The sequence below is a fragment of the Amblyomma americanum genome, chromosome 2, assembly GCF_052857255.1.
Source record: "Amblyomma americanum isolate KBUSLIRL-KWMA chromosome 2, ASM5285725v1, whole genome shotgun sequence".
Classification (NCBI taxonomy): Eukaryota; Metazoa; Arthropoda; class Arachnida; order Ixodida; family Ixodidae; genus Amblyomma; species Amblyomma americanum.
This window is the reverse complement of record NC_135498.1, coordinates 36,380,393-36,401,472: the sequence shown is the minus strand read 5'-3', so window position 1 is coordinate 36,401,472 and position 21,080 is coordinate 36,380,393. Positions and strand designations below refer to the sequence as shown.

General features: G+C 50.8%; 3 non-coding genes and 1 pseudogene across 3 annotated transcripts; 3 read left to right on the top strand and 1 right to left on the bottom strand.

Moving 5' to 3' along the window:
* Window positions 1-3,649: 3,649 nt before the first annotated feature.
* TRNAL-AAG (transfer RNA leucine (anticodon AAG)) lies at window positions 3,650-3,731 on the top strand. Its single transcript has one exon. It is a non-coding gene; the product is annotated as a tRNA-Leu (tRNA).
* Window positions 3,732-3,968: 237 nt separating this feature from the next.
* TRNAL-AAG (transfer RNA leucine (anticodon AAG)) lies at window positions 3,969-4,050 on the top strand. The gene has a single exon. It is a non-coding gene; the product is annotated as a tRNA-Leu (tRNA).
* Window positions 4,051-4,287: 237 nt separating this feature from the next.
* TRNAL-AAG (transfer RNA leucine (anticodon AAG)) lies at window positions 4,288-4,369 on the top strand. The gene has a single exon. It is a non-coding gene; the product is annotated as a tRNA-Leu (tRNA).
* An 11,122-nt stretch (window positions 4,370-15,491) lies between these two features.
* On the bottom strand, window positions 15,492-15,621 carry LOC144122258 (U4 spliceosomal RNA; annotated as a pseudogene).
* Between the last annotated feature and the right edge of the window lie 5,459 nt (window positions 15,622-21,080).

Below are 21,080 nucleotides of genomic sequence, written 5' to 3'. Positions count from 1 at the left end.
ATGGCCTTTTTCGGTAACGGACTGCATGGGCTGATTTTCCAGTCCATACGCAAGAGGCACTTGTGCAAGAGACTTTGGATTACCGGCACCGCACCCATCGAGCACCTCAGACTAGGCAAGTCACCCGCACCGTCGCCTTGTGTCCCGAGGTATGCACCATATGGCTCCTGTACCTAAACTAGATGGCTTCTACACCTCTTAGAGCGTTGCGCATTGCAACAATTAATGTCAGGGGACTGGCTTCCAAGAAGCGTCAGTACCAGCTAAGCCGGCTGTTCGTTGATAATGACCTAGACATAATAGCCGTACAGGAGACGAAAGTCGAAAGACAGGAACAGGCGGACCTTATGGTGCAGCCTTTTACGGCACGCTACAATGTTTGTGTGTGCCATTCTTCTGGCACATCGGGCGGTTGTGCTGTATTTATTAGGAATTCTCTCGGGATTGTCGAGCAGAATTTAACAGTCTGTCAAACTGGCCGTTTGGTTGTAGTGGATTTTTTTTATTGCAATTTGCTATGGAGAGTCATATGCGTGTATGCTCCTAACAGGGAGAACGAGCGCAAGGAATTTTTTGAGCGCGTTGAACCATATGTGTGCTGTGAGCGGTTAATTGTGCTTTTGGGCGACTTTAACTGCGTTTGTAAAGCAGAGGATAGAATTACAAAAAGACTCCTTCGTGACAAAAGTGCGGAATTGTTGAATTCGATTGTGCAAGAAAATGGTTTAGATGATGTTGCTGAAGTTCTTTCGGTAGCGCCGCATTTTACTCACTTCCAGGGTGAAAGTCACGCGAGACTTGACAGAGCGTATGTGTCGCTTGATCTGATTCCTTTGTGCAATAGCTACGAGGTAAAACACATGTCTTTTACCGACCACAGCTTAGTTACGTTTACCCTGGGGAACAAAGACAAGAAATCTCGTTTCTCGTGGGACCTGTGGAAGTTTAACGCACAATTACTCGAGGATGAACGCTTTGACATTAAAGTTAATGAATGCATTAAAGCATTGCTATCAGCAGATCCTGGGAACTGGGTAATTAGGTGGGAAGATTTCAAAGAACAAGTGAAAATAAACGCGATTGAAAGGGCAAGCATCATATGCCACGATAAACGTGTTAAAGAAAAAGAACTACATTGCCAACTTGACTTGCTCGTAAGCCTGGAAAGTTCCCAGCCGGGAAGATATAAGAAAGAAATAAGAGATACAAAAAGTAAACTTGAGATTATCGAAAAAGACAAGTATACAGCTGCCATGATACGGGCCCGTGCGGAACGTCTCTGGCTTGACCAAGTACCTACTAAACGCTCGCTTAGTGACGAAAAGAAGTACGCGACTCAGAACGAAGTAAGACAAATCAGGTACAGAAACGAGGTAACGAATGATAGCAAAGTGATTCAGTTGGCGTTTGTTGAGCAGTATTGGGAATTGCTTGGGCGGCGACGGCTTGAAGAAGAGGGGTTTGCAAACACGTTCTTGTCCCGTATGCCAAAACTAGGAGACGATATAAAACAAGGGCTGGAGGTACCAATCAGCGTAAGCGAAGTGGGAAGAGCAATCGAAGAGCTGAGTGCCGGAAAATCTCCCGGTCCTGACGGCTTAGGTAGTGAATTTTATAAGAAGTTCAAAGCCGAACTCACCCAAGCTCTCCACTGCGTCTTCACCGAAATTTATGAGACAAAGAAAATGCCACCATCATTTAAAACAGCACACGTGGTTTTAATACCCAAGAGTGAGGACCAGGCTAAACTTCTGTCCGTTGGGGCTTATCGGCCGATAAGCCTAACCAACGTTGACTATAAAGTGTTTATGAAGATTCTTGCCAACAGACTGCAAAAGGTCATAAAGGACCTTGTAGGGCCCCACCAAACGTGCTGTATTAAAGGTCGCACCATTGGAACAAATGTGCACATTGCTAGAACTGTTCTTGAATGCTGCGATGCCTTCGGGGGCCGAGTTGCCATGATACAGCTTGACCTTGCAAAGGCCTTCGATCGAGTGTCGCATGACATTCTTTTCGCCATTCTAGAATATGCCAACGTCGGCTCTGTGATAATACAAGGTGTACAGATGGCGTACGACAACTGTGTTACCCGAATTATAGTGAACAAACAGCTGACTGAACCTGTACCTGTGTGTTCTTCGGTCAGGCAGGGTTGCCCGCTCTCGCCTTTGCTCTTTGCGATCTACCTTGAGCCTTTTCTGTTATCACTGTTGCACAATGATGGGATATGCGGTTTCACTCTTCTGTCGGCGCAAGTAAAAGTGCTTGCTTACGCTGATGATATTGCTGTTTTTTGCCCGGATCAAGAAAGCGTTAAAGAAGTTGTGAAAGTCGCAGGGGAATATTGCAAAAAGACTGGGTCCGAAATTAACTGGGATAAGTGCATAGGTTTTTGGCACGGTGATTAAGACAGCACACCTGCCGTGTTTGCTAACATGAAATGGACGACCGCCCCTGCGAAGTACTTGGGGGTACCCTTGAAGCACTATAAAAGCAGTACGGAGTTGTGGGATGAGATAACGCAGAGTGCAAGGAGAAAAGCGGATGGCTGGAAAGGACGTGACCTTTCTGTTTTCGCGCGCGCAAGTGTGTGCAATGTATTTTTAATAGCCAGAATTTGGTATATATTGCAGTTCGTGCTCATTACCCGAGCAAACCTGCAGAAGCTGCATAGAGTGTTTGCTGTCTTTATTTGGAGCTCAAATTGGGAGCGAACAAGTCGAGTTAATCTGTTCCTTCCGGTCAAAAGGGGCGGCCTTGGTCTTTCTAATTTGTTTCTGAAGCAAGTTGTCTCAAGATTTTTGTTTCTACGTGATCAAACCGATCCCTTGTTGCGCACAATGTTGCAGGTGCGCTTAGGCAACGTGTTGCCGGAATTTGTTGTGTCCAGTTACCCGGCCACGAATCGTGCTGTAACAGGTTTTTTGCGTGAAGTTGTGGCAGCCTTTCGCACTTTGAGCGCTCACTTTTCTACACAGTATCTATCTGCTGTACCCAGGAAAAAACTGTACAAAGATTTGCTAGATATATTTATACCTGCTCCCTTATACCGTTCCTTTTGCTGCGGAGGCCCAGGCAAAGATGTGCTAAAGCGAGTTAAGAAGATGCCGGTAAGACCGACTGTGAAATCCTTTTTCTTTAAACTTCATACCGGTACCCTTCCGGTGAAAACATGGCTAAACGATAAAGGCATTTTTGTGCCCTGGACCACCGACTGCATACTCTGCAAAAAACCCGAGACCATCGAACATGTGTTTATCGACTGCTGGGACCCGGTTTTCCACTGGGACATCTTGCAAAGAACATTGAAGAAAGAACTACCTGTAACTCCTTATGGCATCCGGTTTCTACCTATAGAAAGTGAGGAGGTTCCTTACGACATGTTTATGCTACTGGGCCTCCACAGCATCTGGAAAACGAGAATGGCGGCCAGGCACGCCGACGCAAATGTGCGACCAGTGAGAGAAAACTTTATAGAAAGTGCAGTTTTCTTGAGAGATGTTCTCCGCAGTCAACCCCAGCCGCCGGACTGGGTGGCAGTTATGGATGAACTGATTAACATGAAAAAGTTTTAACCCATTGTCTCGGCCAAAGTGTGGCTAGAGATTTTTATGTATTGTTTACCGGTAATAAAGAAAAAAAAAAAGGTAGCGTGGCCGAGCGGTCTAAGGCGCTGGTTTAAGGCACCAGTCTCTTCGGGGGCGTGGGTTCGAATCCCACCGCTGCCAGAATTTTTTGCATTTTCTGGGTATGCCTTCGGAAGCAGTGTGCTGATGCCTGTAAAATTGCTAAGAAACATTTCTGCACCAGCTTGAGAGGACTTTACTATCTGCTGGCCGATATTTCACATTTTGCTCGTAACTGTTGATGTGGAGCAGTCAGTGCCCTAGCGACCGAGCATAGTGAATTGTATTGCGGGGTTGGCGAACAGTACGAGGGAGGTAGCCATTAGCGCGCAGTATGTCGGTAGCGTGGCCGAGCGGTCTAAGGCGCTGGTTTAAGGCACCAGTCTCTTCGGGGGCGTGGGTTCGAATCCCACCGCTGCCAGAATTTTTTGCATTTTCTGGGTATGCCTTTGGAAGCAGTGTGCTGATGCCTGTAAAATTGCTAAGAAACATTTCTGCACCAGCTTGAGAGGACTTTACTATCTGCTGGCCGATATTTCACATTTTGCTCGTAACTGTTGATGTGGAGCAGTCAGTGCCCTAGCGACCGAGCATAGTGAATTGTATTGCGGGGTTGGCGAACAGTACGAGGGAGGTAGCCATTAGCGTGCAGTATGTCGGTAGCGTGGCCGAGCGGTCTAAGGCGCTGGTTTAAGGCACCAGTCTCTTCGGGGGCGTGGGTTCGAATCCCACCGCTGCCAGAATTTTTTCTGATGTGCCACTGAATGCAGTTAGTGTGCTGATGCCTGTAAAATTGCTAAGAAACATTTCTGCACCAGCTTGAGAGGACTTTACTATCTGCTGGCCGTTATTTTACATTTTCCTCGTAACTATTGATGAGGAGCAGTCAGCGCCCTATCGACCGAGCATAGTTAATTGTATTGCGGGGTTGGCGAACAGTACGAGGGAGGTAGTCAGTAGCGTGCAGTATGTCGGTAGCGTGGCCGAGCGGTGGCACCCACCGGGATTCACAGATAGTCTCCATGAGGCGACAAACGCAGGCTTGGATGGGTAGGGAACTGTCAGTTTGCTCCGGCTCAAGTCTACAGAATTTTTTTATTTGCAAAACTTGCATATGTGTTGCAGGTTCTCCACTGTGCGAGCAAGAAAGTGCAGGTGATGCACAGAAAATTTGCTGCATGCATATGTCGTTCCCAATGGGTACCAATGCGTCGCGATAACCCATTTCTTTCTCTAGAGTCTGGTGGAATCGGCCTTTTTCACTTATTCATGGATCAGCTTGTTTCGCGTTTTTTTCTTTTTCAAATAATAATAATAATAATTGGTTTTGGGGGGAAAGGAAATGGCGCAGTATCTGTCTCATATATCGTTGGACACCTGAACCGCGCCGTAAGGGAAGGGATAAAGGAGGGAGTGAAAGAAGAAAGGAAGAAGAGGTGTCGTAGTGGAGGGCTCCGGAATAATTTCGACCACCTGGGGATCTTTAGCGTGCACTGACATCGCACAGCACACGGGCGCCTTAGCGTTTTTCCTCCATAAAAACGCAGCCGCCGCGGTCGGGTTCGAACCCGGGAACTCCGGATCGTCAAATCACCCTTTTTTAGTAGCTGTGCTTATTAAGCGTCTCAGTGCTCATTTGCCTTTCCTATTCGCACTCACGGGACACACTCGGGAGGGGCCTTTATGGAGATTCCTTAAGGAAATTGCTGACACCTTCAATTTCCTCACTGTGCGCTTTTGTTTAGACTACCTGTATAGCTTCTCCAGAAGGCAGATGACTAAGGCACTTAGAGTATTTGTTCCTTGTACCGTTGTATCGGCAACCTTTTCTGGAGTTCCTTGACACCAGTGTTTTAAAACGTGTTAGGCGAATGTGAATTTCTTCTGCCACAAAAAACATTCTTATATAAACTGCACACATCCAGGCTGCCTGTGAAGGCATGGCTTCATGCTAAGAAGATGCTTGCGCCATGGACGGTGAATTGTCGCCTGTTCAATACAACAGAGACAATTGACCATTGTTTTATTCTTCGCATTGATGCTATATTCTTCTGGGACATTTTACAACGAACAATTAAGAAGGAGATTGACATCACACCCTACGGTATCCGTTTTTTGCATGTGGTGAAAAACTGTGTTGTGCCATATGATCTATTTAGGTTGCCGGGAACATTTAGTCTCTGGAAGACTGGAAGAGCCGCATAATGCACCGCCACGCCGAATCACGACGGTCGTCGAAATCTTTGTTTCGTGAACGATGCGCTTCGGTGCGGGGTGTATATGCTGCCCTGCAAGAGCCGCCTACCTGGCCCCCCATCTGAATACATGTGTGTGCCCTCCCAGACTTTTGATGTTTTGGAAGGTGGGGTCGCGCAGGGATATGGTGGCCAGGTGTTTTGTGGCGTAAGCATACTTAGATGTTTCTTTTCTTTACTATTTCTATGTAATAAAGAAAAAAAAAGCTGCGTGGCCGAGCGGTCGGGATTCCATTTCCTGACACCACGGCGAATGGACGTGTGTGTCATGGGCTCCGTAGGAGCGGCTTCAGCTGACATGTCCGGCCGCGGAAATAGGTTTTCGGATGCAACGGACCAAGAATATCAAGTTATTTTGCCGCAAGTTGCCATCAGGTCTGTCTGTTCTCAATACTGTTTTTTGCACGCTGATGTAAGATGTCGGCCGTATCGCGTCGAAGACTTTCGAGATGCGCTGGCTCGTCATGCTCCCTCAAGTTATTGCTTTGGGGGCGTATCAGATGAATCACGAGTGGACACTGACATTCAAGGACGGCACAGGGGTGCAGAAAATGTTGGCTGTGCATGACCTCACGGTTAAAGGACGGCGGTGCATGGTGATCGAACCAACTAACCAATGAGGCTGAAACTGCTCTGGCTATACTCTACAGCATGCACGACAACGACATCCGAGCGGCCATAGCGCCGTACGGAAAGGTGACCGACCTTTCCAAAGACAAGTGGCGCGTTCACGGAGTGTCCGACAAGGCATCGACGACGAGGCTGATTGGGCTCAAACTGGAATCGGGAGTGTCTCCCGACGACCTGCCGCACCAACTTCGCGCCGCCGGTGAGATGGCCATGCTGGTTGTGCGAGGTAGAGCGCCGCTGTGCCTTCGCTCCCGGGCCATGGGCCACATCCGGCGTGAGTGCCGTGTTCCTTGTTGTGGGAAGTGCAGACGCTTTGGACACAATGAAGAGGCATGCGTAAAGACATACGCGAGCATTACAGGGCAGATGGATCTGGAGGAGACTTCGGACCTAATCATGGACGAAGCGGATGCTGAAGAAGCAACGAAAGGGGCAGGAGAAACTACTGCTCCACGTCTGGGCCCTCCAGTGGTGGCACCTGGCAAGACTACCAAGGACGCCTCCCTGGAAACGCAAGAGGGAGAACAAACCCAAGACATCATCGTCGAGGTGGGCGAGTCGACGGCCGCCGCGGCTGAGGTAGAAAGGATGGCAGCAGCGGTGAGCATTGAAAGTCAGCCAGAGCTCATGGATGTACCGGAGAGTGCAACAGTGAAGAGGACGCAAGTGTTGGTGCAGAAGCCAGCCTCGACATGACTGTTAGCAGAGAGCCGCCCCCGAAGACGGCAGTGCCTCGTCGGGCTAGTTTCAAGCCCAAGCCTAGCGTCGGCCTGGGCCGGAAACCGGCCGAGGAACCGCCTCCGTAGTAACGGAGGCAAGCTGTCGGGTTTGTAGAAAAGAAGGGACCAGCTACTCAAGATGGCGTCGTACGCGATACCCTGCGACTTCGATGAGATCAGTCGCTGTGTGCGCGCCTGGATACGAACTTTTCATCCTTCCGAGGTAGGCAATGTGTGGTCCTTTTGAATTGCTTTGAAATGGCACTAAATATTCAGTCAGCGTTGCGTGTAGCGACCTTAAACGTCCGGGGTTTGTCGGCTAGACGACGGCAATACCAAGTTGGCCGGCTGTTACTGGAAAATGAGATAGATGTGCTCGCCATAAAAGAAACGAATGTGGAGAGCCAAGGACAAACGGACCGCATGGTGCAGCCATTCAGAGCTCTGTATAATGTTTGTTTGTCATTCTGTTGGCACCTCGGCGGGTTGTGCAGTGCTCATTCCAAATTACCTGGGCGTGGTGGAAGAGGCAGTCACGGTGTGCGCATCTGGTCGTTTAGACGTAGTTGACTTTTCTCTTTATAACGTCATAGTGGCGAGTTGTGTGTGTCTATGCATGCACTCAACAGGGGAATGAATCGCCGAATTTTATTTTTGAGGTGCTAGAACTGCACCTGAAATGTGAGCGATGCATTATTTTGTTGGGTGACGTCAACTGTGTGTGCATGTCCGAAGATCGTGCAAGGAGGCAAAATGTAAATGATCAGAGCGCACACGTTTTGAGCACACTGATTTATGAATACAATTTAGGAGATATAGGGTGGCGGCGCAGCAACCCTGCGGCGGCACTGCAACCGTGTGGCGGCGCTGCAACCCTGTGGCGGCGCCGCCACCCTGTTGCTGCGCCGTCGCGCTGTCATGTGGTTGGTCACGTGACCAAGTTCCGCTCGGCCAGCTGTAGCTATCGCGTCACTCCAGGTTTAACCAGAGCTAAACCACCCTCAATTTTTAACGCGACAACGTTAAGGAGCTTGTGCCGCAGAAAAGCCGGTGTCGTCGGCGCCGGCGTCTTTGGCCGTGCGCGAAAAATGGCGCACTTCGGTAGACACCTGAACCGTGCCGTAGGGGAAGGGATTTTAACTCGACAGCGTTAAGGATTGATTGATGGAGCGATGGATTGATTAATGAAATGATGGATTGGTTGATTGATCATTGATTGATTGATTACTTGATTGATTATTCGATTGATCGATCGATTGAGTGAGTGATTAACTGATTGATTGATTGATGTGTTGAATAATTGATCGATCGATCGATTGATTTTTCCTTCCATTACGGCGCGATCCGGGTGTCCAGCGAGAAATGTGAGACAGGCGTCATTTCCTTTCCTTAAAAGCAATTGTTCATTTTCCTTCCCTTACGGCCCGGTTCGGGTGTCTGCCGAGATATGTGAGACAGGCGTGCTTTCCTTATGGTGTCTTCGACTGGTCGCTCCCGCGATCCGGTTAAGATCTGGCAGAGTGAGAGCCGCTCTCGCTCCGAGCGCATAGCGAGACTAGTGAAGCCGAATGGTCAGCGAGTTTTTAGAGCGGAAGCGCAGGAGGCAGAAGGGGGACGTAACTTCCGGAACCACTACGGGGCACCGCTGCTGATGTCAACAGTAGCCGCACGTAAGGTCCCTTGATTACCTTTAGCCGCACGTGGCCGCATACAGTTTGCATCGCGGTCGCCGCTTAGCCTGTATGGATCACTACCTCGGCTTTCCGTCCCACGGGACGCTTTTTCGAACATCGCCTTGTGGATAGCACTGTCTTCCTCGTCTCAGCTGCTGCTGGAATCGCTGTTGTCATGCGACAGCAACACAGACCGCGTTCCTAGCGTAGTTATCCGGCGTCTCTCGGACATTTTGCCTCACACAGCGCGGCACCCAAAAACACAACATAGCAAGGACGCTACTACTGCGTCAAAAGCCTACACTTGCTTCTGCCTACGCGCAGGGGACGCCGAGGCCTCGCACCGCTTTCGCGAAATAGCGCTCTGTCACGTGGACCCATCTCGGAGCCGCTCCGACTTTTTTCTCGGAGCGCCTCAGAGCGCTCTGAGCTGGAGGCGAGCGCTCAGAAAGAACCAGCCGAATGTAGTCAGAGCGGCCGGTTTCGACCAGCCGAATGTGCGGTCGCCTCTCAGAGCGCTCTAGAGCGATCTAAAGCGACCAGTCGAAGACACCATTAAATTGTCCAACGGGCCACGCGACGCGCCGAACGGGCGATGGCGTTCAGTGTACTCCTCGGCAACGCTGCGACACGCTGTCGCGTCTCACTCTTAAAGACGAAGCTTAAGCGTCCTCCATTTTTTTGTGTCTTGAATAGCCGTAATATCTAGATCTAACTCGCCGAACAGTCGGTTCAACTGCACTTGCTTACGCTTCGAAGCAAGCCCTCGTACTTTGAAGTGTGCCAACCGCTTTTAGCGGTTTCTTCATGTAAGCCATAGCCTGCACACAGCAAACAAACAATGCTTATAACGCTCACTGCTTCGGTCTCTCGTCGCGACTGAGTGACGAGGACCGTAAAAAACAACTTGCCTTTCTTTGTTCCCACCCCTCCCCAATGCCTTTTTAGCCGACGAAGCTCTCGGCCCGTAGCCGGTGCCTTTTCGAAGTCACGAGGTCGCTTAATGGAAGCGACTGTCGCATCCATCGGCGCCTCGGAGTCGTGGCCGACTGTAGTGCCCTCCCTCGTTGGCTCTTCTGGCGGCGCAGCAGCATCCGCCTTCTTGCCAGTCGTTTCTGCAGCGGGGTCACCTTGTGACTTCTAGTCGCCAGCAGGTAGCTCCGGCTGCTGGAAAGCAGGGCCGTCGCTGAGTCCTGAAGTGGGCGTGGCTCCGGCGATCTCCAGTGCATTCTTGTCCATGAGCAGCTAGCTCCCGTCGTCTTGCGGCGGAGCAGTACCCGTGGCCACACGCGTATACGTGCGGACGCATCCTTCCCGTTCGCGTCCGAAGGAGCGACACAAGCTGCAGCTTGGCGTACGGCAGTTGCGTCGAGTATGTCCCATCCTCTTGCACCGTAGGCATATTGGTGGACGTCCAGGTACAATCACTAACACTTGCCCTCCGTAAAACTTGAACACGTGGGGTAAATCATCGATAAAGAGCCCCTCCTTGAGAACCATACGCACCAGATGGGTTGTCGATTCGACGTCTTCGAAACCCGGACTGTTCCACTGCTCGCGAGTGACATCTGTCACATCTCCGAAGCCTTCAAAAGCCTTCAGTACAGATTCATTCGACACGTAGAAGGGCACCCAGTGCGCCCTGAAGGCCAACTCAGGTTTGTTGGGGTCAATGATCGCGCAATAGCGTTTTTTCACTTCCAGTGCTCCTTCTGTCAGCAGTCGTTCCTTCCCTTCCGCAGTTTTCAGCTTCAACATCCACACATGCGACGTTTGAAAGGCCCCAATGCCAGCCGCGATGGGTAGAACACCGGCAGTTTCCAAAGGCTCGCGAAAATCCTGTATGCGATAAGGCCGCCCGGCAATATCGCAGTGAAGGAAAACCGTCGTCTTCATTGCGTCTCCGGAAGGCAGCGTAGGCAAAATTATGCGATATCTCACTGGTGGGCGTCGCTCGTCGAAACCTCGGCCAGATATGACCGATAACGAAGAGTGCTCAGAGCTTCCCATCACACGACCGTCTCCCACGAAAGCCGAAGTGGAATCTGGGCCACGCAAGGCGCGCTTGCACGTCTTGGAAGAAACGCGAACAACGCGATGCCTACGCGCTCCGATGTTGGAATTTCTTTTGATCGCGCTTTTACCTGGGTGGTCAGAGAAACGCATTAAAATTGTCCTAGAATGCATCATGGACGATTCTAGCGTCTTTTTGCTACCACCGAAGTAAAATCGTGTTGAAATAATGCGGACAGCGGAGCGCCCAAGCTCCAGTTTGTTCGCATTTCTTTCCATCGCCCCTGTGTACGTCGTGTGGTCTTTCACGCAAAGTGGTATCTTGCGACTTTGTACTAATGAGTATGTTTTAAATAAGAGAGGGCTACAGGCCGCTAGCGCGTCATACCCTTAAGGCGGAACATCAGTGTCTCCGCAATTTTTATTGTGGTCAATGAGAATACCGTTAAGGCATAGAGAAGCGTACTTACGTATCTTTGTGGGCAAGGTGAGGTGCTGTCGACAGCATAAATGAGGTGTATGCTTCTCGCTTAGCTTGTCTTTGTGAAGACGTTAAAACTATTCATGCAGTCAGTTTAGAATTTCAGAAGTGTCCTCACTCTGCAGGGACACTAATCGTGTGGCGGCTCCTTTTAACTGGAAGTGAACGAGCGGAAGCCCTAGCCCGGCATTATGGCAACAGAACAGGTGTATACCACGTGGACGCCTCCGGCCCCCACCACGGGGGACGGTACATGGCCGCGGTAGTTCACAACAGCAACACAGTTAACGACCTCACCTTCACAGCCCGCAGTGCAACACACAAAGAAGAGTTCGCGATTGCTCTCGCGGCCTCATATTCCGATTCAAAATATATAATCACCGACTCGCGAGGGGCCTGTCCGAACGTCGAAATAGGCTGCACTCCCTTCCTAGCCTATCGAATCTACCAAAATTGCATACGGGATAAGGACCCCGCACATCGTTACCTATATTATATAGGCCCCTGCTGCTCATCAGGGGTTGGCAGGAAACGAGGCAGCAAACGCAGTCGCCCGTGCGCTCTCTCACCGGGCTGTTTTCTCCTCCCCACCCGATCAGGGTTTTCTCCTCCCCACCCGATTTTAATCGGGTCTGTACCTTCAAAGACATTACAACATTCTATCATCGCCTTTACCCCAGCCCATGTAAAGGCCTGAAGAAGGAGGACGAGCGGCTCCTTCTCCGCCTTCTCATCATTGCTGTGCCCGGCAGCCCTAAAACATTTTGGCCCCTCCTTTAACGGCAGCTCCCGCACTGTGGTGGTGGTAGTGGTTTTTTCAATTAAAATAATAGTAAACAGGGAGCAAAAGATTTTTGCTAGCCCCGGCATCTGCCATCGATACTGAAGCACCTGAGCTTGGCAGCGGATATAAAGGATAGCAGACCGAATGGAGAAATTAAATGAAAGAAGTGAGAAAACACTGTGGAGCGGTGTTTTCTGACACCTATCACATGGTGTGGGCCTGCCCCTCCAACCCGGCTATTCCCCTCATCCCAACCCAAACCGGGAGGACTGGGAGGCGACCCTGCTCGGCTGCCACGACTTACAGGCCCAACAAGCCTATTGTTCCTGTATATGCTCCCGCAGGGAGCAGAGTTGCGTGACTGTTTTCCTCGCGCCGCTCTTGAGCCATTCGCCAAGCGGCCGTCACGTGATTCCGCTGACGACGTTTATTCCACTTTGAAGTGGAAGAGCCGACTTTCCAGGCGCAACGCCGGTTCCTCGCCAGCCCCAGTACCCTCTCGGCTGCCATCGTGATCGGACGCGTCCGGTGCAGTGTGTTCCCGCCTTTCCCGTGCGCTCCAGTTGTATATATTTTGATAGTGTGCAGTGACGGCAGCCTCCAACTATGACGGGGTGCAGTGCGGCAAACTGCAAGAACCGTACCGAAAGCGGCAAAGCTTTTTACGCAGTGCCGTCCGGACGGTCAGACGTACGTCAGCGATTGCGCTGGCTTTTGCGTATGGGACGCGTGAAAGCAGCTCCGAAAGGAACTCGAATATGCGAGGTAAGAGAATAAACAGCACCACTTAACCGTATTTGCATGACTCAGCCACATAAGCTCCACTGTCTCATACCTCCCCCCGGCGTTGCAACCATCATTTGGCTATGTGCCTAGTCTGATAAAAATTACAGTTCAATATAAATTATAAATTCTTCAGCAGGCCCGCTCAAACTCTATGCGGCGACTCATGTTTGCCATCAACAAATTGTCTTCATTTTTCCTGCAACGCTACAAGTTCCAAATGAAAATGTGAACAAAGGTTCTGTTCCTAACCTGGCTGCACGTGACAGAGCATTTCTCATGTGCAGCCGCTGCCAGCCCGTCTGCTTATTCTGCTGCCACCTCCAACATTTTGCAGAAATGGTTTGTTTTGTGAAATAAAGAATGTTGGACAAGCAAACTGTACGTGAAATTTTGTTCTAGTCCCAGTTTACTACACAGAAGTGGGAGGCCAGTCTCTCAGCATGAGAACAAGCTTTGCCTAGACTTTTTAACTATTTTATTTGTTAAGAATACTCCTAAGGTTCCACTGACAAGGATTTTAACACTGGAGGAGAGGGGAACAAAAATAGCATGAAATACTTGAAAAAGCAAAATTGGATATTAAGATAATTATTTTTCCTTGAGTAAAAGCATAAAGCAGTCCAAACCAAACATATTTCAGAATGCAGTGAACGTACATATAATTCAAGTAGGTCAAGAGAAAACGCAATAGAGCTTATGAAAAAAACGAGCAATTAAATAACAGCACCAGAAAGAGATATCACTTTTCTAGATCCTTGGAAACTCGTATACCACAATTCAGCTGCAGTGACTTAAGGCAGGCTTCTCCAACTTTTGGATTTTTAAGAAGTACGGCACGTGATGTGTTTGGCTTGAAACGATGACCATGGCATAGGAAAAATGCAATGGAGGGCTCGAAGTCAGAGCAACAAATGGTACGTATATTTTGTGAAAGATAAGCGCGCGAGTTTGCGATATCTGTGCCTTTGGTTGGTTAGATTTACTTGCTTGCAAAATGCATTGTTTTAGACTGCCCGCATTCACATCGTATGCAGCGTGGTTTCACAAGCTTCGTGCAACATCGGCGGTCGCAACCATATAGAATAATGTATTTCAATGTGGTTGTGCAGGGAGATGCATTACTAAACTTCTCTTCATCGCACAACTCATGTAGGTTTTTCATTTCCAAGCATTTCTGCGTCATTATTGTCCGTACTGCGAGCTATCGCTGTCATTCCGCGATCTTTCTGTCATGCTGTATGATATTTTCGGCAAATCAGAATATTTTTCGACGTTTTTTTCAACGAAGTATGATGGGCTTAGTATTGATCCCTGAGCACTGAGACAGTAAAAGGAAAAAAGGATGCCCGCAATCGAGCGCCGTTTGTAAGCTTTTAAAAAAAAAAGCGAACTGCTCTACAACGCCAGCCCCGTCATAATCCCAGCGCCTGTGCGCTCGAGGAGCTGCTTTCCCGCACAGCTTGGAACAAAATGGCGGACCTTCGCGCAGCTCTGCTCCCTGCGGGAGCATATACAGGAACACTAAACAAGCCTTAGTCGGGAGCGCCCTGGCGGCGGCCACCGCCACTGGGGTACCAAACTAGAGACCTCCACCTAGCATTTGTAAGCACCGGCCCCTTACAGGCTGATCCAAGCATGCCTCCTGTTGCACGGGTAGGGACACTTTATTTCGCGTTTTTTTTTTCTGTAGCGTGAGCTACACTGGCCGAGGTTGAGCAATTTCGAGTGGCTCCTGGAGAGCCGTGCTGCGCATGCGCGAGGAGCAGTGACGTAACACGGCGCACAGCTGGCGCGCCTCGCCGGTCTGCGCATTCCAGAGGAGTGACTTCAAAGCCGCGGCAGACGCACTGGCGCCGGCGCGTGACCGGCTGTGCGCCTCCTTTGCGCAGTAGCCAAGTCTGACGCTGCGCCGGAGCCGCTTCATAGCGCCTCTCATATTGTGCGCATGCGCAGAGATATCAGTGGGGGTATAGATATAGTGTGGTATAGCCATGAAGAAGGAGAGCGAAATTGCTGCCCAGCGGCTCAGCGTAGCATGAACTAATCACGCGCACAAGCTGGACACATTTCTTATTGTGTAAATAGTTTGTGTATATTACCTCTCCCCCTATCTTCTCTTCCTGTCCCCTCACCTCTTTCATTTCATTTCTCCATTCTGCCTGCCATCCTTTATTTCCACTGCCCCAGCTCAGGTGCTTCAGTATCGATGGCAGATGCCGGGGCTAGCAAAAATTCTTTTCCTTCCTTTTTATTATTATAACAAAACCCACTTACTACTGCTACTACTACTACTCAGCGAAGCTCACGCTACGTATATCCTGGCATAGCCGAGCTAAGCCACTGCTAACTTTCTTTGTCCCACAATAATTTTGTCCCTTGTATACCCAATAAATGTTTTCACCCCCCCCCCCCCCCCCACTGCCTCGACCCTCCCTCTCTCTCTCTTTATAAACGAAACAGCTCATTCATACATTCCTCCAACAATACCACACTCTAGTCTTTCTTTGTATTAGTTTATGAGGCCCTGGAGGTCCAACCAAAAATTGCCTCGGCCGACGGTATTTCACGTCGCCTGGGTAAAGTTTTCAACTAGCAACAGTCGCTCCTCAGTCGAGGCTCCATGGGATGAGACACTGCCTCTGCGCAAAGCTGACCTTTCCCACCCAGTGTGCCAAGACGTCATTCTCGCCGCGCCTTTGACATGGGCAAGTTAAGTGCGAGACGTCAACACTCGAATCTTCCACATTGTTTTCAATAAATAATTGAGATTGTCCCGAAACGACTTCAATATGCACTTAGCACAAATCGTCTAGTTAAACTTGAAGAAGCGAGTCGTATACGCATGTATTCTTCGTGTATTTCCATTACTGACAGAAACCGTCGTTCGACCGCCGGGAAAATACCCGGGGGGAGGCGGTATCGAATGCGCGTGCCAAACCAAACCACGGTGTTCACGGCTCGCATGTTGTTGTTAGCCTTTCACAAGATGGTGTATATCTACACTGGGGGATCAGCCAAGAATCGGGAGGCAGAGATGGCTCAGGTGGTAGTGGTTTTATTAAAAATAATAGTAAAAAGGAAGGAAAAGATTTTGCTAGCCCCGGCATCTGCCATCGATACTGAAGCACCTGAGCTGGGGCAGCGGAAATAAAGGATGGCAGGCAGAATGGAGGAATGAAATGAAAGAGGTGAGGGGACAGGAAGAGAGGATAGGGGGAGGAGTAATATGTACAAACTATTTACACAATAAGAAATGTGTCCAGGTTGTGCGCGTGATTAGTTCCTTTTGGAGGAATTAAATCACACACGCGCACAGCACTCACTGTGTTGGTTACAACTGGAGTGGGGCGTCCGGTTATTAACTGTTCATGGCTCAGCGGTTAGAGCGCTCGGCTGCTGATCCAGAGTTCCCGGGTTTGAACCCGACCGCGGTGGCTGCGTTTCGATGGAGGCGAAGCGCTAAGGCCCCCGTGTGCTGTGCGATGTCAGTTTAGGTTAAAGATCCCCAGGTGGTCGAAATTATTCCGGAGCCCTCCACTACGGCACCTTTTTTTTCACTCCCTCCTATATCGCTTCCCTTACGGCGCGGTTCAGGTGTCCGTCGATATGTGACCGATACTGCGCCATTTCCTTTCCCCAAAAAAATTTTTTTATTCTAAATGTCCTTGCACAGAGTCGATCATACTTAGCTAGAGCGCTCGAGCGGTGCCGCCCAGTGGAAATAAAGCGCAATTCTGGAGTAGGTATTGAGTTTCACTGATAATCGTGTTGGAGAGCAGCCCCATAGACATGTGAACCGCGCAGGCACCCGTGCCTTATCCTCAGCAAAGCAGCTGCGATAATATTTAATTTGCTCCACAGCACACCACTCAAGCGCTCTAGACAAGTGGAAGGCTCCCGAATAAGTAGTGGAAGTAGTGGAATAAGTAGTGGAAGTAGTGGAGGGACACCGCACAGCACACGGGCGTCTTAGCGTTTCGCCTCCATCAAGCGTCTTAGCGTTTCGCCTCCATTAAAACGCAGCCGCCGAGGCGGCGATCGCGTTGGGTCCCCGCAGCCCCCTGGCGCGCCGCGTCTGTTTTCCATCGGCCCTTTTCTAAAAATGAATGTGCATTAGCTGAGGTAATCCAGGATATACAAAGCGAAAGCTGTCGGCGTTCATTGGCGTTGATAATGTTCTAGACGCCGATGAGTTTGAGGAAAGGAAGATAACAGGCTCCCTAGGTCAGTGGACGCCTCAGTCACGCTTTGACGTACGTAGCGATAGTGAGAGACGTGGCCTGCAGGCATTAGCGCTGACACCGTTGTGTTAAGCCCCAACTCGATGCACACATCCTAGGCGTACGGCGGAGCGCCTACGCGCCCAGCGCCGCGCCGTGCCAAGCGTCGAAAAAAGTCATACACCTCCATGCTCCCTGTGCTGGGGCGTTCTCCCTCTCGAGCCGACCGAAGGAATTTCAAGCGTGAAGAAAGGGGACTTGGGGGGCGCTGAAAGGACAACTTAAACCGCGAAGAAAAGTTCCAGGAACCTGGGATAGGTTCAAGCCATAAAGAAAAGAGTCCCCGAGAGCCCCCGCCGTCCTATTGTTGTAAACCGGACCCCGCTTCCGACGCGCGCGCAAGCGCGCGCGCTCAGGCGCGGATATCTGACATGGACAGATATCTGCCCCTGCTCGCGCCTGCGCGCGCGTCGCGCTTTGCGCATGCGCAGACAGGATCCAGCGTACGCCCGTGCGCGTAGGCGCTCCGCTGGTACGCGTAGGATGTGTCCATCGAGTTGGGGCTTTAGACACGCGGCACTGCAGCAATAGGCCGCAGCGTTCATTGGGTGACCAACCTCTCGCGATCAACAATTAACTGCCACCTGGCTAGCAGGGTGGGTGGTGGAAAACATTTATTGCCACGCAATAGGGCAAACTCTCTAACTTGGCACGAGGCCACCCTTAGGGGGCTTCAGGGCGTCGGTAATGACTCCGCGCGCTGCCTATCCGGTGTGCGGAAACCACTCATCGTTACAGACAGGCTGGATCACGTGGTCAGACAGAGCGGCTGTGGAGCCCCGGCGCAGCGACGCTGAGGACTCCGCTCGGCGGCGAAGTCATGAGATGCGTTGCTATGGCAGCGGCGCAGCAAGGACGTTCAAGGTCAAACTGTAGCCCACGGCGAAATCGGCGCCGCAAGGCCAGTAAAGCTTTCGCGTTAAAAAACGTTGGCCGCGAGTAGCGGTCGCGTCGAATATCTGGCACTGTCGGATCCGAGCGTCGTGGGCGCACTCGGCGGCGGCTGACGCGTCGCGCATGCGCAATTTCCTCTGGCCGGCGCGTTGGTGCCCAAGCGCGCAGGACGCGCACCATTACACAATAATATACACATTAATACACGCAGTGATCCGGATCATGAGGAAAATAGCTAGAAGGATAAGAATGGGTGGAGCGCATATGGCAGGTTCTCTTAGATCACCAATGGCAGTTTACCATATCCCCCAAAAGAAAAGTGTACAACAGCTGTATCTTACTAGTACTCACGTACGGGGCAGAAAAATGGAGGCTAACGAAAAGGGTTCAGCTTACGTTAAGGACAACGCAGCGAGCCATGGAAAGAAAAATTATAGGTGTTGTTAAGAGACAGGACGTAGGCAGAGTGGCTGAGGGAACAAACGCGGGTTAATGACACCCTAGTCGAAATCAAAAGGAAGATATGGGCTTGGGCAGGGCATGTAACGTGAAGGAGAGGTAACCGCTGGTCCTTAATGGTAACGAAGTGGATTCCAAGAGAAGGCAAGCGTAGCAGCGGGTGGCAGAAGGTTAGGTGGGCGGATGAGATTAAGAAGTTTGCAGGCATAGGGTGGGCGCAGCGGGCAACGGACAGGTTAATTGGAGAGACATGGGAGAGGCTTTTGCCCTGCAGTGGATGTAGTCAGGCTGATGATGATGAATCTACACATGCATTGAGTAGGGAGATGCTTCACAAGACTTCCTCACAACAAGAAAACAAAAAAAAAAGAAATTTTGTATCCCTCGCGCTAGCTGAATACACTGGCGACAGCCATGCTAACGTGTTTTGACGTGGTGCGTTTGTTTCGTGCGTCTAAGGGTATGCACTCAAGCCACAGTGGCCGCCATTTTGGCGTCCGTGCAGCACGGCGAAAGGCTATGGTGTGTATCTAATACGCTTATCTCCCCACCTTCTCAGGCCCGCAGTGCTCAAGCTGGGCGCTGGACACCATAATGGCGCCTGTTACCTCACGGGAATACCGACCGAAGGTACATTTTGCACTGCTTTGACGAAATCGCGGCAAGAGGCGGAGGTCTTCGCACTGCAAGCCGATGCTCTGTCCGACGTACCCACACGAGTCCGCCATGCCGCTGCACTTCGGAGCACAGTAACTGCTGTAACAACGTGTTTGCTATTTAAGCGACAGCGTTAAAGACCCCGTTCGGCGGGACTGGCAAATACTGTTTGATCGAGAGGGTCGTGCTGAAGAGCAGTTTTGCTGAAAAGAAAAAGGTGATTCAAGAGGATTCGAAATGATGTCATTTTGGGTCGGGAGCCCAGGACGCTACTACACCATTGAGGAACGTACGCTCAGTGCGATAATAAATGGAGGCCTTGTACGGTCAGCTCACAGTACCATTACCGTCACCAATTGATATGGACGATGTGCAACAAAGCAGTAAGCAATTGCAACAATCATGTCGATGTCTTCGAAAAGGTGCGCCAAGGGACCCTCTTGCAACCATAAGGATCCTCTAATACTACCGCATCATAATCTTGATTTGAACATTGCTGGCTCACTTAAGTGCAGTCAGATGCCTCTTGGGTTAAACAGAAAATTCTCCGAGGGCCTTTCTTGCTTTCTGTAGAATGTATAGAGCACAGAGCATATTGTGGAGAACCCGTTTCCCCTTTCCATTTCGACGCGGCCCATCCTCACCACCGTGCGTCAGGACAGCACCGGCTGGGTGAGCAGGGAAGTCTCCCTCATGTGGGAAGCGAAAGCAGCGACGGGAGCGCCACCTCGTAGGTTACGCGAAACTCCGCGGAGCCGGTGAGTCTCTTCGAGACCCGGCCAGCGTCGTGAGTGGTTGCTGCTGCACGCTAGATCTCGTCACCTTCCGCGGCAGGCGCACGGGGATCCGTTGTGCCTTGCTGCTGGACTTCTGGTTCCAGGCAGCGAAGTGAGCGCAGCAAACGCGCGCTCTCGGCATCTTCCCCAGCAAATGCTCGGGGATGGAGGGCCCAAGAATGCGGCGCGCACGGGAAAACCCGGCCGCCATTGTCGGCGCATACAAAAGTTCGCCGCCGATACCTCCGAAGTCGCGCCCCTGCCCGAGCCGGCAAGTCGGAAGCCCTTCTTACGTAGCCTTCTATTTCCGAGGAATGCCTCGTTGATGATTTGTAGCTAGCTGGACCGCTCTGTGTATTAATTGCAAGTGTAATAAATAGCATTTGAGTGTTGGAGCTTTGTCGTTCCTTAATTCCTTTGTTCCCTCGAGCACGAACCCCGTCGCGGTTAGCGAGCGGAAACGCTGCATCCGCGGTGTGGGAGTGCGGGAGCGGAAGGCTGTCCCCCCGCATATTCCCACAATGGCGCCCAACGTGGGGCAAGTTCTGGAGACGAGGGACGACAGTCAGTCCGGTTCATGGAATGCCCGCCCGGCGTTAGAACTGACCCGAAGTCAGAGTTGTTAGCAAGGCTAACATGCTTTCTTGACAGCGAGATGAGCCAAATAGCAGCATGAGGGAATTGCCGTGCATGCTCCGCTTTTGATGAGCACTTAATCGATGCACCTTTGGAAGATAAACGAGGTCCGCCCATGGAGAGCCAGATCGAACCATCCACGGAGAACAGCACGCCAGAAGCAAGTGAATGCGGAAGCCTGAAGGGTGGCCGGATTTTTCTTGTATATAGTTTTAAATATTCTCCGTTCTGTCTCGTTGGCTTTGGGAGCTGGGTGCCGTAATCAGCTGATTTGAATTGCAGCCATGATTACAGGAAAAGCACCGGGGCGGTCCAACGCTCCCTACCCCCATCCCAAACTCCACCCGAGAGGACTGGGAGGCGACCCTGTCCGGCTGCTGCACCCTCGAGGCTCCAAGGGCCTTAACA